We start from the raw sequence: 10,804 nt of genomic DNA, 5'->3' as shown, positions 1-10,804 counted from the left end.
AGTAATCTCTGTAGGCCCTTTGTCTGGGACCTTGGCCAGTGTATATGTTTAGATATGGAGCCACTGTTCATGCTTGTGAAGGAGTGTGACTCAGCACCTCAGCACCTCCTGCTGGCCACTACCTCTTGGTTGCCAGTTCGCCTTCCTCTAGTAGTATCTCACTGCCATCACTTCTGCTCCACCTCTAAGACCCGTGTTGCTCCCTGGACCACAGCGTCCTCTTCTGGGCATGGCCCTCCGGCTGTGCCCCACTGCATTTTCTCCCCCTTCTGGGGGAACTGGCTGTCTCTAGTCCATTCATTTGCTGCTGTGTGCTACTGTAGCCTTTGGTCTAGACCCTCACCTCAAGGGGTAAACTGCAGTCTGAATACTGGCCACCCCCTCTGTGGCAAGTGGTAGGGGGGTAGTGGGGGGCTGGGCCTGCCCGCTACTCCAGGCCCCGACCCAGGAACCCTATAGCCAGTGGCCACATGCTGCCACTCCTCCAACTCCCACTGCCTATTTCCCTTGGCCACTTCCCTGTAGCCCTAGCACCTTCCCAGTCCTTTGTACTGGGGCCTCAGTCTGGCAGTCCCCAGGCTGGAGCTCCCTATTGCTCCCCCGACCGTGCCCAGCACTGCTCTATGTAAGGTACTCCTCTAAGGCAGCCGGTCCTTCACTCTTACACTCCAGGAGAAACTGACTCTGCTCTGTTGAGTAGCCCTTTCTATATGGCCCTCCCTGGCCCTGATTGGCTGCTCCCACAAACCTTCTCCTGATTGGCTCTCTACAAGCCCTCCTCCCATTGGTTGGGTTTTGCGCAGCCTCCCCAAGGGCCGCTTTAACCCTCCATCTACCTGTGTGGGGCAGCCATCCCACTACAATGCTCTATAGCCCTTTTGTCTTATGCTCACTTCCAAAGTCCCCTGAGATGCCACCGTGGCTGGAGGCCCCCACAAAGTAGTGCTCCCTTGTGTCGAGGAGCTGCAGGCAGCTTGGAAGACATTCTGCATTGTGTCCTTTACCCAGACTTTGAAAATCTCCCCTCATTCTGCAGTATTAGGGCCTTTTGAAGGCTTTACTTGAGTCAAGGATGAAGAATTATTTAGTTATCTACAACAGATAGATAGTGATAGACCAGCACCCTCCCAGTTTCCAAAATGTCTGAGGATAGCTGGTTCTGTTACGTCCTTTTTTGGGGGAGTGGGCAAGGCAGCCCTACACCGTCCCATACAATGCTAAATCAATATTTTGAGGAGTGTGGGCTGAAGTCTGCCTCCTCCCCTCCCCCATCCAGTTCTTCTGCACCCAGGGACCGAAGATTGTTGAAGTTGCTGAATATACTGGTATTTCACGTCTGAAGTTTGAAGTCAGGGAGGTGGGCCTTAAGGGAAATGCTTATTCTCATAGAACTCAGTCCTAAAGAAAAATGAGGTGTGTTTTGCATGATTACATTTTAAAAATTCAAGTGTCTACTACAAAGAGCAGAGGATTGTGCTTCATCAAGTTGGAGAGATGCAGAAAGTGAAACCAGCTTGAAGGGTTTCTTTTAATCAATTTCCCTTTACTTTCATTGGGTATGTACAGTAGCTGACCTAATTATAGTAGATGGGATGAAATTATCTGTTCTTTTGTCCTTGCAATCATTCTGAACTGTGGTAGCTTTTAATTAAGTGAAGGACATTTAAACACTTTGCTTTGTTCATTACATCAAATACTTATGCAGTATTTCAGGAGCAATGTGAATACATTGCATTAGGTTTTATAAACATTCCTGAAATGGCACTCTTGTTTTTGTGCGTGTGAGAGAGAGATGCTATCAAAGGTTGCTGGTGAGTTTTAATGAAGCAAATGTTTAATAGCCACCTATAATTAACACTTGAGAATATTTACAATTAAGTAGTCTATGATAAAGAGGGATAAAACTGATTTTTTTTTTAAAAGAAAGAACAGGAAACTCATTTAAACTATCTTTTCAGGAGGAAAAAAACAAACAAAACAACAAACACTGTAAAGTAAAGTATTTTAAAAAGTCTAAGAGAGGCAGATGTCAATCATATGGAGATGGTAAGCATTTTAAGAGAAAGCATGTCTTCTTCCTATGAAACAAAGTCTGTTATATTTTATACTCCGAAGAGTGAAAGTAAGATACATTTCAGTACTCATCATGAAATGAATGTTGTTACGAAATGTTGTTAATTTATCTCCTATGATCTTTTCACCCAACCCTCTCTGTACAAAGTTATTTATAATAGATCAGTTTGTTTTATTTTTAATCACTTGTTCTCTGACTGTGTCAACAAACTTACTTTTTCTCTATTGTGTCTACATGGGGAGCTCTCTCACTTACAGAAGAGCATTTTGTTTACATTTTAAGGTGCTTGTGAGCGACTGGATGAATCCGCTCCCCTGCCCCAAGGACTGCTTATTTATGCCTGTCAGTTTTAGATAAGGCCGCAGGTCACCAAAAATCACCACTCACTGATGAATGCTTGAGAACCGTGTCAGTGGCATCACTTCATTCATTTCCTTGTGAACACTTGTGCACAGCATAAAGCTACTCCCACAGATGGTATACTTTGCAGCATCATTTTGACTATTTGTCAGTAACTTTCTCCCCCCCCCCCCCCCACATCAGAAGTTGTACAGTGGTAAGACTTAGATGCAAGAGAGCTCCCTTTAAGATATGGTGTGAAGAGCCTGTCCTCTAGTGCTTGTGAAAATAGGGTATCCACTATGAAACAAGTCTAAATATACAATATGAAAAACTATGGTAAGTCTGGCACTTAGCTGCCTTTCCCAGAGTTCCTTTATTCATCCATTGCATGATGTTGGAATGGAAATAATAAGACCTTTTCTTGGCTCACTAGTGAAGATTATCATTTCCTAGGAACACAACAGCTTTCCAATCTCTTATCAATATTTACCTTTGCATAAGGGCATCTTTCTGCTATGGCTGTCCTTCATTTGTCACCCTAATTAGACTTATCCTTTGAGAATGCCGTTGAAAGATGAATGAGCAATTTTGACATAATCAGATTCAAAACAATTTAAAAAAGAACTTGGCTTACACAAGGCAAGGATAGAGCAACTATCCACATACATAAAATATGCAGAGTGGATGGAAGTAGTAATGTTTCCATGTTTATTTTAGGTTGACTTAGTCCCAGGGTTATTGACTTGTCATTAGATGGAGTAGTGACTGTAACAGCCGTTGAAAAAAGAAGCTATTTTTGATTGTGGTTATGCTTGTCGAGGATCATGAGTCCTGCTCCATATAGCAACACAATATTTTAGAACTAGGTACTCCTGCCTAGCAAGTCATATTATAGAGTGACAATGTAATGTACTTGAAGCATACGTCATCATCAGGATTCCCCTAAACTGAGGTTTTATGAACTGAAAAGGACTTCAACTATAAGGCTATTTAGGGAGATGCAGGATGTGACTTGTTTTACCTAACTTTTCAGCTGCACAGCTTTCTTCCTCCTTTCTAGCATATGAGGCTCTTACCTCAGACCCAGGTAGACGGGACATTTTTCTGCATTCTATAGCAGTGAGTAAGAGAAATCTAGCAAGGAACAGGCAGGCCATTCTAACTGCTAAATGCAGAGATAATTGAAGACAGAACAACGTGCATGCGTAAGATGTATCATATGTATTTCTAGAGCACCCAGGAGCCCCTGTCATGGAACAGGAGCTCATTATGCTAGGTGCTGCACAAACACACGGGACAAGAGATGGGCTGTCATAAATATAAAGGGAAGGGTAAACCCCTTTAAAATCCCTCCTGGCCAGAGGAAAAATCCTCTCACCTGTAAAGGGTTAAGAAGCTAAGGTAACCTCGCTGGCACCTGACCAAAATGACCAATGAGGAGACAAGATACTTTCAAAAGCTGGGGGGAGGGAAAAACAAAGAGTCTGTCTGTGTGATGCTTTTGCCGGGGACAGAACAGGAATGGAGTCTTAGAATTTAGTAAGTAATCTAGCTAGATATGCGTTAGATTACGATTTCTTTAAATGTCTCAGAAATTAAGCTGTGCTGAATAGAATGGATATTCCTGTCTGTGTGTCTTTTTGTAACTTAAGGTTTTGCCTAGAGGGATTCTCTGTGTTTTGAATCTAATTACCCTGTAAGGTATTTACCATCCTGATTTTACAGAGGTGATTATTTTTTACTGTTTCTTCTATTAAAATTCTTCTTTTCAAGAACTGAATGCTTTTTTCATGGTTCTTAAGATCCAAGGGTTTGGGCCTGTGGTCACCTATGCAAATTGGTGAGGATTTTTACCAAACCTTTCCCAGGAAGTGGGGTGCAAGGATTGGGAGGATTTTGGGGGGGAAAGATGTTTCCAAACAACACTTTCCTAATAAAATAAATCCGGATAAACGTTTGGTGGTGGCAGTGGAAGTCCAAGGGTAAAACAGTTTGTACCTTGGAGAAGTTTTAACCTAAGCTGATAAAAGTAAGCTTAGGAGGTTTTCATGCAGGTCCCCACATCTGTACCATAGAGTTCAGAGTGGGGAAGGAACCTTGACATGGACCCTGCCCCAAACAGACATGAGATGGATACAGACAGAGGAAGGAGTACAATAAACAATATTGGTCAGCATAATAGGCAGTGGTCTCAGCCTAATTAAGCTTTATTGTTTGCAGATCTAGTTTTATCCAAGAAGGAGTGGGGGGTGCACCTGGTTTAGAACTCTTGCTGAAGTTAAAGGGCACAATCTCTTGCTACACAATCTCTCTGGGGAAGCTGCACATATGGAGAAACTACAAATGAGCTATCTGTGACTCCTGAGCCAAGGGTAAGCCACAGGTCAGTTCAACCCCTGATATAGTGTAGATTAGCCTTACGGCTATTCTAAACGATGCCCAGGCTTCAACAGCCCCTAAGAGGCTCTCCATAGGCTAGAGATTGTTGAAGTACAACGTACAGTGGCCTTGAGCCCCCTCCACCCCAATACGCATCTATGCTGGGAAGGGTTTATATAGTGCTAACTATGTGAGTTTTGTGCCAACCAGGCATTCCTTTTCCTTTGCTGGGGGGAATTTCCAGATGACTGATTTAAGCCAGATGTTGGCTGCCTTTGGATCCGTAGTATAGTACAAAACAGGACTCCAGAATGAGCCCCCAAAATCCAATTCTTTATTGATTTATTGGTCAAGTCAGAGCCAGGAACTAGAGCAGAGGATCAGAACCAGGTTAGCTGGAGTAAGGAACAGCAGGAGTGAGGCTGGAGCAAGCCTGGGACGGGGCACTAGCAGAAGCTAACACAGACACAGGCAAATACTTTGACCTGCTAGAGTCCTGCTGTTGGCCTTAAGAGTCTTTTTGCTGATACCCTCAGCCAGTCAGGCCCTTTAGACAATCAGGCAGCTCAGTTGGGGCTCAGCTGCACTCATTAAACTGCCTAAGGGTTATGCTAGCTGGAAAACAAGGTAGTTGCTGGCCCTTACTCCTACACCTGCTGCAGCCTAAACACTAATCCATCTCTGAAGGTGAATCTGGTTCCAAAGAGATTGGGCAGTTTCAAATGCTGCAGGTACTCAAGCGTGCCCAACCCTGAATTCCACAGCTGCCGGAGATGTAAACTTTGAACTGAAAGTAGTAAGGACAATCATGGGCTTAGCCTCACACAGCATTCTCTTCGTGGGTGACAGAGCTCTATTACTTACCTAGTCTCTAGTTATCAGCATACAGGTAGTCAGCAGTACAGGTCAAGGTGTGGGAGACTCAGCCTTCCAGCAGGGTCCTCAAAGGGGGAATATTAATGGTCTTCCAGAAAGGAGGAGAAAAACACAACAAAACAGGCATAAACATGTTGCACGCCCTTCCTTTGAGGAGTCTCTGGTGATCTGTAGTCCACCTCAGTGCTCTCAGACAAGTCACTAGAAAAAGTTCCAATATAATCAATCTACCTTCCTTCTGGGGACTCACACAAGTGCAGTCATATGTGCAGTCCCTGTCCTCAGTCATACTCCTCTGCAGGATCTGAGGATTAAAGTCTGTTCACCTCCCAGAGCTGCTACCAAGTGAGCTGGGCTGCCCCCCTTTTAAAGTCCTTCTTCCAGGCCTGGCACAGCCTGTAGATGTGATAGGGCAGGGCTTCTACAACCCATACCAGTTCATTAACTCTTTCCTGTCCCATACAGGGTTCATAGACCGCTTTACAGGACTTAAGGAAGTATATATGGCCAAAATGTGAAGAAAGTATTCCTGGTTCATCTTTTAGGACTTGCTAGACAGCAAGTTACAATACGGTAAGCCAGGCTGTGAATCTACCGTGCTGCAAACTGGTGTGCTGTTCTGTGTGGACATTGCTACAGGGCACTGAACGTCCCAGAATATGACACAAACCCCCAAATAGCTTAGATTTTTATTCCAGTGTCACAAGTGTCTTGTTTCAAATCCTCCTGCTACCTTACATAGGGGTCTAATTGGTATGTTGTTTGGACTTCCTCACTTTTTAAAAATCTTCCAAGAGCATAGTGAATGGCAAAGTTTATACCGAATGACAATGGTAATGGTCAGCCTTCTTTGAATAGACTGCACTGAACAAAAAGTAAAATAAATGCCTATTCATAATATTTTCAGTTTCTTTCCTTCAAACATAGGTCATACCAATATTTTGGACCAGCCTTTTCCCAATATTTGTATACTGAGCTAATGAGAACTAAAAGGGAACATCCCATGTTACAGAAAAACTGGAGGTGGGGGTTCAGCATTCAGAATCTTTTACAATTACCTTAGTATTTTTTAAACCTCCTCTTGCTCATGAATTTTTGCTTAAAATTGTTATCCCTGGTAGGGACTGAGTCTGAGAGTGTAACAGTGCTAAATAGATGATAAACAGGGAAATAATATCATTTTATGGAGCCACATCATGTTTCTCATCTCCAATTTTATACTAGGTGGTGTGGTTTGCATCAAGACCAGGAACAAGAAACATATCTGGGAAATTAGGTTAACTTATTTAACACACCACAAACAGGGTGTTTGAAGAAGTCCATGCTGGTTCTGCTTTACACCATTCATTTACAGACTTAAAATTGGAGACCCCTTTATTTGATTTATAATGCACTGTAAGCACTGCAGGGTTAATGACAATCATGTATCTTTCTTGGTGGTGGTGGTGGCAGCGGGAAGGAGAGGTTTAACTGTGTAAACAAGATGAGAGTTTAGTTTTCCACAAAACTAGCCTAAGTGTCCCCTTTTCCTTAGCAGCTGAATTATCTGCTTCTTAACATCTGGTAGCTGTAATTGTAAGCAGAGAAGCACATACCAATAGCATGATATACAGCTTATTCAGTGTAATGAGGATTAAGCTATAAGTGAAAATTAAATATAAAAGCAGTAACAGTTTTATAAATCAAGGTAACATCATCTGTTTATTATATATGTGGTAGTAAAATCCTTAGCATTCAGTAAGGCTACATGTGATTTATACATAAGTAGGAAAACATATCTTTAACAATCTTATGATTCTATAATGTTCTCATGTAAGATTTTCTCCCATCATTGCAACAGTTTTATAAAGCTTACTTACCACTTAGCGGAGATAAGCCCAAGCAGTCAAGTTCAGATCCATGCTCTGTGTGGTTTTATTGGCATTCAGAGGGGGTAGGCACATTACACTCAACTGGTGAAGGCATACATCAGTTGTGCAGGTTATCCCAAGAGTGCCAATAAGAGCTTTGGACCACACCATCATGTTACAGACAAAGTATTTTGAGAAATGTTTTTGTATTTTCTTGCCTGTAGAACCAGTTAGTTACCAGGAGTCCAACTGTACAGGCCTCAGTAGGATGGGAACATTGTAATTAATGAATTTCAAACCTCTCTAAAAATGACCAAAATTTGCTTTTCTTTAGATTAAAATAGCAATGACTAGAAGCAGCTGCAGCTTGGAAATGGGAAATCTTTAAGTCCAATTTCTAATGCAGAAAGGTGGCAAGAGAGGAAAAAATAAACCTGTTGCAAGACAGCATATTTCCCATCCTGGACCACTGATAAATCTGATTTTAAAAGGAAATATATATATATTTTTAGGAGAGACAGAGCATATGTTCATTTAGTAGGAGGGTATATTCAAAAAAACCAGTCGTTTGAAGCTGCTCAGGGATTTGGAACATTAGGGTAGGTCCCAGGAGAAATGGATTAGAGGGCAGAAAGCAGGAGAGGTGTCCGAAGTGCATGAGAACTACAATTTATCACATACATGCCACCAATATGTGGTGAGTGAGTGTATATCTAGTAATTATATGAATTTTTTAAAAATAAAAATGTATATTATTTCACAGCTACCTGTGGAATTGTCCCAACTTTAGCCCTGCATTCTCACCACAGCAGTATAGAAAGTTTTTACATTACTAATTATAGTGTTTAAAATGTTTTCAGTAGTTTATATTAACTTTACACAAACTCTGTCTGAAGAAAGTGTTTAATGGACCCCCTTCATATAGGTTTCTCCTGAGCACTTTTATATAAACAAACTTTGGAATATCTATACAACACTCACATCACATCAAAAGGGAGGGAAATTATTTTTCTCCTCGAGTGTTTTGAAGAAATTTGATCTCTTTTCAGAACTTCAGCTGCTTTAGCCCATTACATGCTACAATTTTAAAAAGCTGGAAGCATAGTTATTGACATGGAACTTGAAGGCCAGACCCAATCTCTGAAGTTGTGTTAGTTGTAGTACATCCAAGTAGGCTGAAATGCATGATTAATTAGCTATCAAGTTTGGAAAGTCAATATAATTTCTGACTACACAGAGCAAAGATTGAATCATCTTATTAGAATAAACCTAAATGACATATGGTGGCAATGAACAACAGAGAGCACAGGATTAAATTTTAGCAGTTTATAAATTCTTAATATATAATATAATACCAGAAGTGCCTGTGCCAAAACCTGTCCCATTCTAAGGGCTGGAGTCATTTCTGCACAGCAAGGATGTCTTCGGACAACAAACATATATCCCTGTTTTCAAAAGTATGCGTGAGAACATTTTTCCCTGGCTGGCATACAATCAAGGTATGGTTTTTAAAGAGGATGAGTAGCAGGAACACAGTCAGACAGACATAGGGCAGCTACAAAGGAAAAACAGAGCAAATTGAACCAAATATTTTCCTCCAGGTGAGCAGGGAGGATAGAGCCACCAGCTTGATCAAGGGATTTCCCCAACAGCACTATAGTATGGAGCCACCCATCAGCCTGTTAAGCATAAATATGAAGTGTCCACAACCTCTCTTGGTTAGAGTGGTTCGAGTGGACAATCTCATGCCTCTGCTCCTCCCGATCCCCTAAAAACCTTTTGCCAGAAAAGATAGTGAAGGCAGGAATAGTCATTCGCCCATCAACCAAATGGCACAACCCAAAGATTGCTATAACCCTAATTTCACTGGGCTGAGCAGCCTTGTTATGAGAAGGGAGGTCCAAACTCAGCACAAATAGTTCATAGCAGACAGGGATCTCATTTCCTCAATTACTTGTTGTGGTGATCTATATTTTTACTCACTCTTTCTTTTTTATCTTGCAGAAAGAACTCATTTGCCCAGGAGATGCACTCAAGAATATCATGTCTACATTTGGCTGAACGGAACTCTAAAGTCTTCTGATTATTTATTACCCACAAAAGCTCATCCTAGAGCTGGGAAATTATTGCTAAAATATCAGTGACTATTCTTTCCAATTTTAAAATAAATTCCTTTGACTGCGTTCACATTCCTTTTTGTTTTCACTTTCTGCTATTTCACTAAATGAGTTTACAGGCGAGATTGTTTGTGGAAATGGCAGGTGAATTTAGGAAGTTTCAAAGAGTTGTTGGATGTTTATATGGCCAAAAAGAATATCCTGTTTAATAATAGTAGATACTTTAAAAATGTAGAAGGGTTATACAACCTTATTCCAATCTAGCTAGGTGGGATTAGAAAGAGATGCCTTAAAGTCAGGTTATCCCATATTTGTCTGCTATTGATTTTCTTGCATCTGCAACATTTGGTGCTGGTCACTGTCAGAGACAGGATACTGGACTAGAGGGACCACATGGTTGATCCAGCATAGTAATTTCTATGTCCTTCTGTAATAATGTGGAGTTTAAAATTCATGAGTACTTGCACTGGAAAATGGATTCTCTGTGTTATGCTAATCTGAGATAGAAACATATCATATAACCTAAGTAGCCAATGAAAACAACTGAAATTGTATATTCTTGTACTGAACTTTTTCTGAAAGTATCTACAGGCTAAGAATTAATGATAGAAATTAACAGGTGAATCTTTTCAAAACATGAAAGAAATTATAATCAGTTCATGGACATTTTGTGCACAGAGTAAGATGTAACATTTACTGAACATATCATTCATCATGAATCATTTACCCAGCTTTAGGTCTAGTGAACATGCTAAAATATACCAAAACATCCTGGTTTATCTTGTAAAAACTTTACAGTAGTGAGAATTTATTGGATTGGAGGCCTCTTCCGGGAAAGAGAGCTCTTTTGCTTTTTAACAAGTGGGCAGGAATTTCAGTTCTATTGCCACCATTACTCAAAACTTATAGTTGTTTTTAAAATCATTAAGTTGTCCTTACACCTCCCATGTGATGCTGGTAAGTATTTTATATTATACATGGGGAAATGAAATAGGCCAACATTTTCAAAAGTGGCAACTGTCTCAGGGTAGACACCAGAAAAAAATGGAGGCACCCAGAATTCATGCCTGTATTTGGAGAATTTGGCTGTAAAAGTTACTTGCCCAAAGACACACTGGGAGTTAAGATAAGAATTGAGATTATTAATTCTTACTTCTCAGGCCAGT

At 41.0% G+C, this 10,804-nt stretch overlaps 1 long non-coding RNA gene across 2 annotated transcripts; it reads left to right on the top strand.

The window, feature by feature from the left end:
* The first annotated feature begins 3,906 nt into the window (after nt 1-3,906).
* LOC122465579 lies at nt 3,907-9,713 on the top strand. Of its 2 annotated transcripts, none has more exons than XR_006290517.1 (4): nt 3,907-3,955; nt 4,637-4,788; nt 6,137-6,244; nt 9,526-9,713. It is a non-coding gene; the product is annotated as an uncharacterized LOC122465579 (long non-coding RNA). The 2 variants fall into 2 exon arrangements; XR_006290518.1 differs by having other exon boundaries at nt 4,637-4,799.
* Nucleotides 9,714-10,804: the final 1,091 nt, after the last annotated feature.

Source organism: Chelonia mydas, chromosome 4 (genome assembly GCF_015237465.2).
Source record: "Chelonia mydas isolate rCheMyd1 chromosome 4, rCheMyd1.pri.v2, whole genome shotgun sequence".
In the NCBI taxonomy this organism is placed as follows: domain Eukaryota; kingdom Metazoa; phylum Chordata; order Testudines; family Cheloniidae; genus Chelonia; species Chelonia mydas.
Note: the sequence above shows the minus strand (reverse complement) of the source record. Positions and strands in the feature narration are given on the sequence as shown.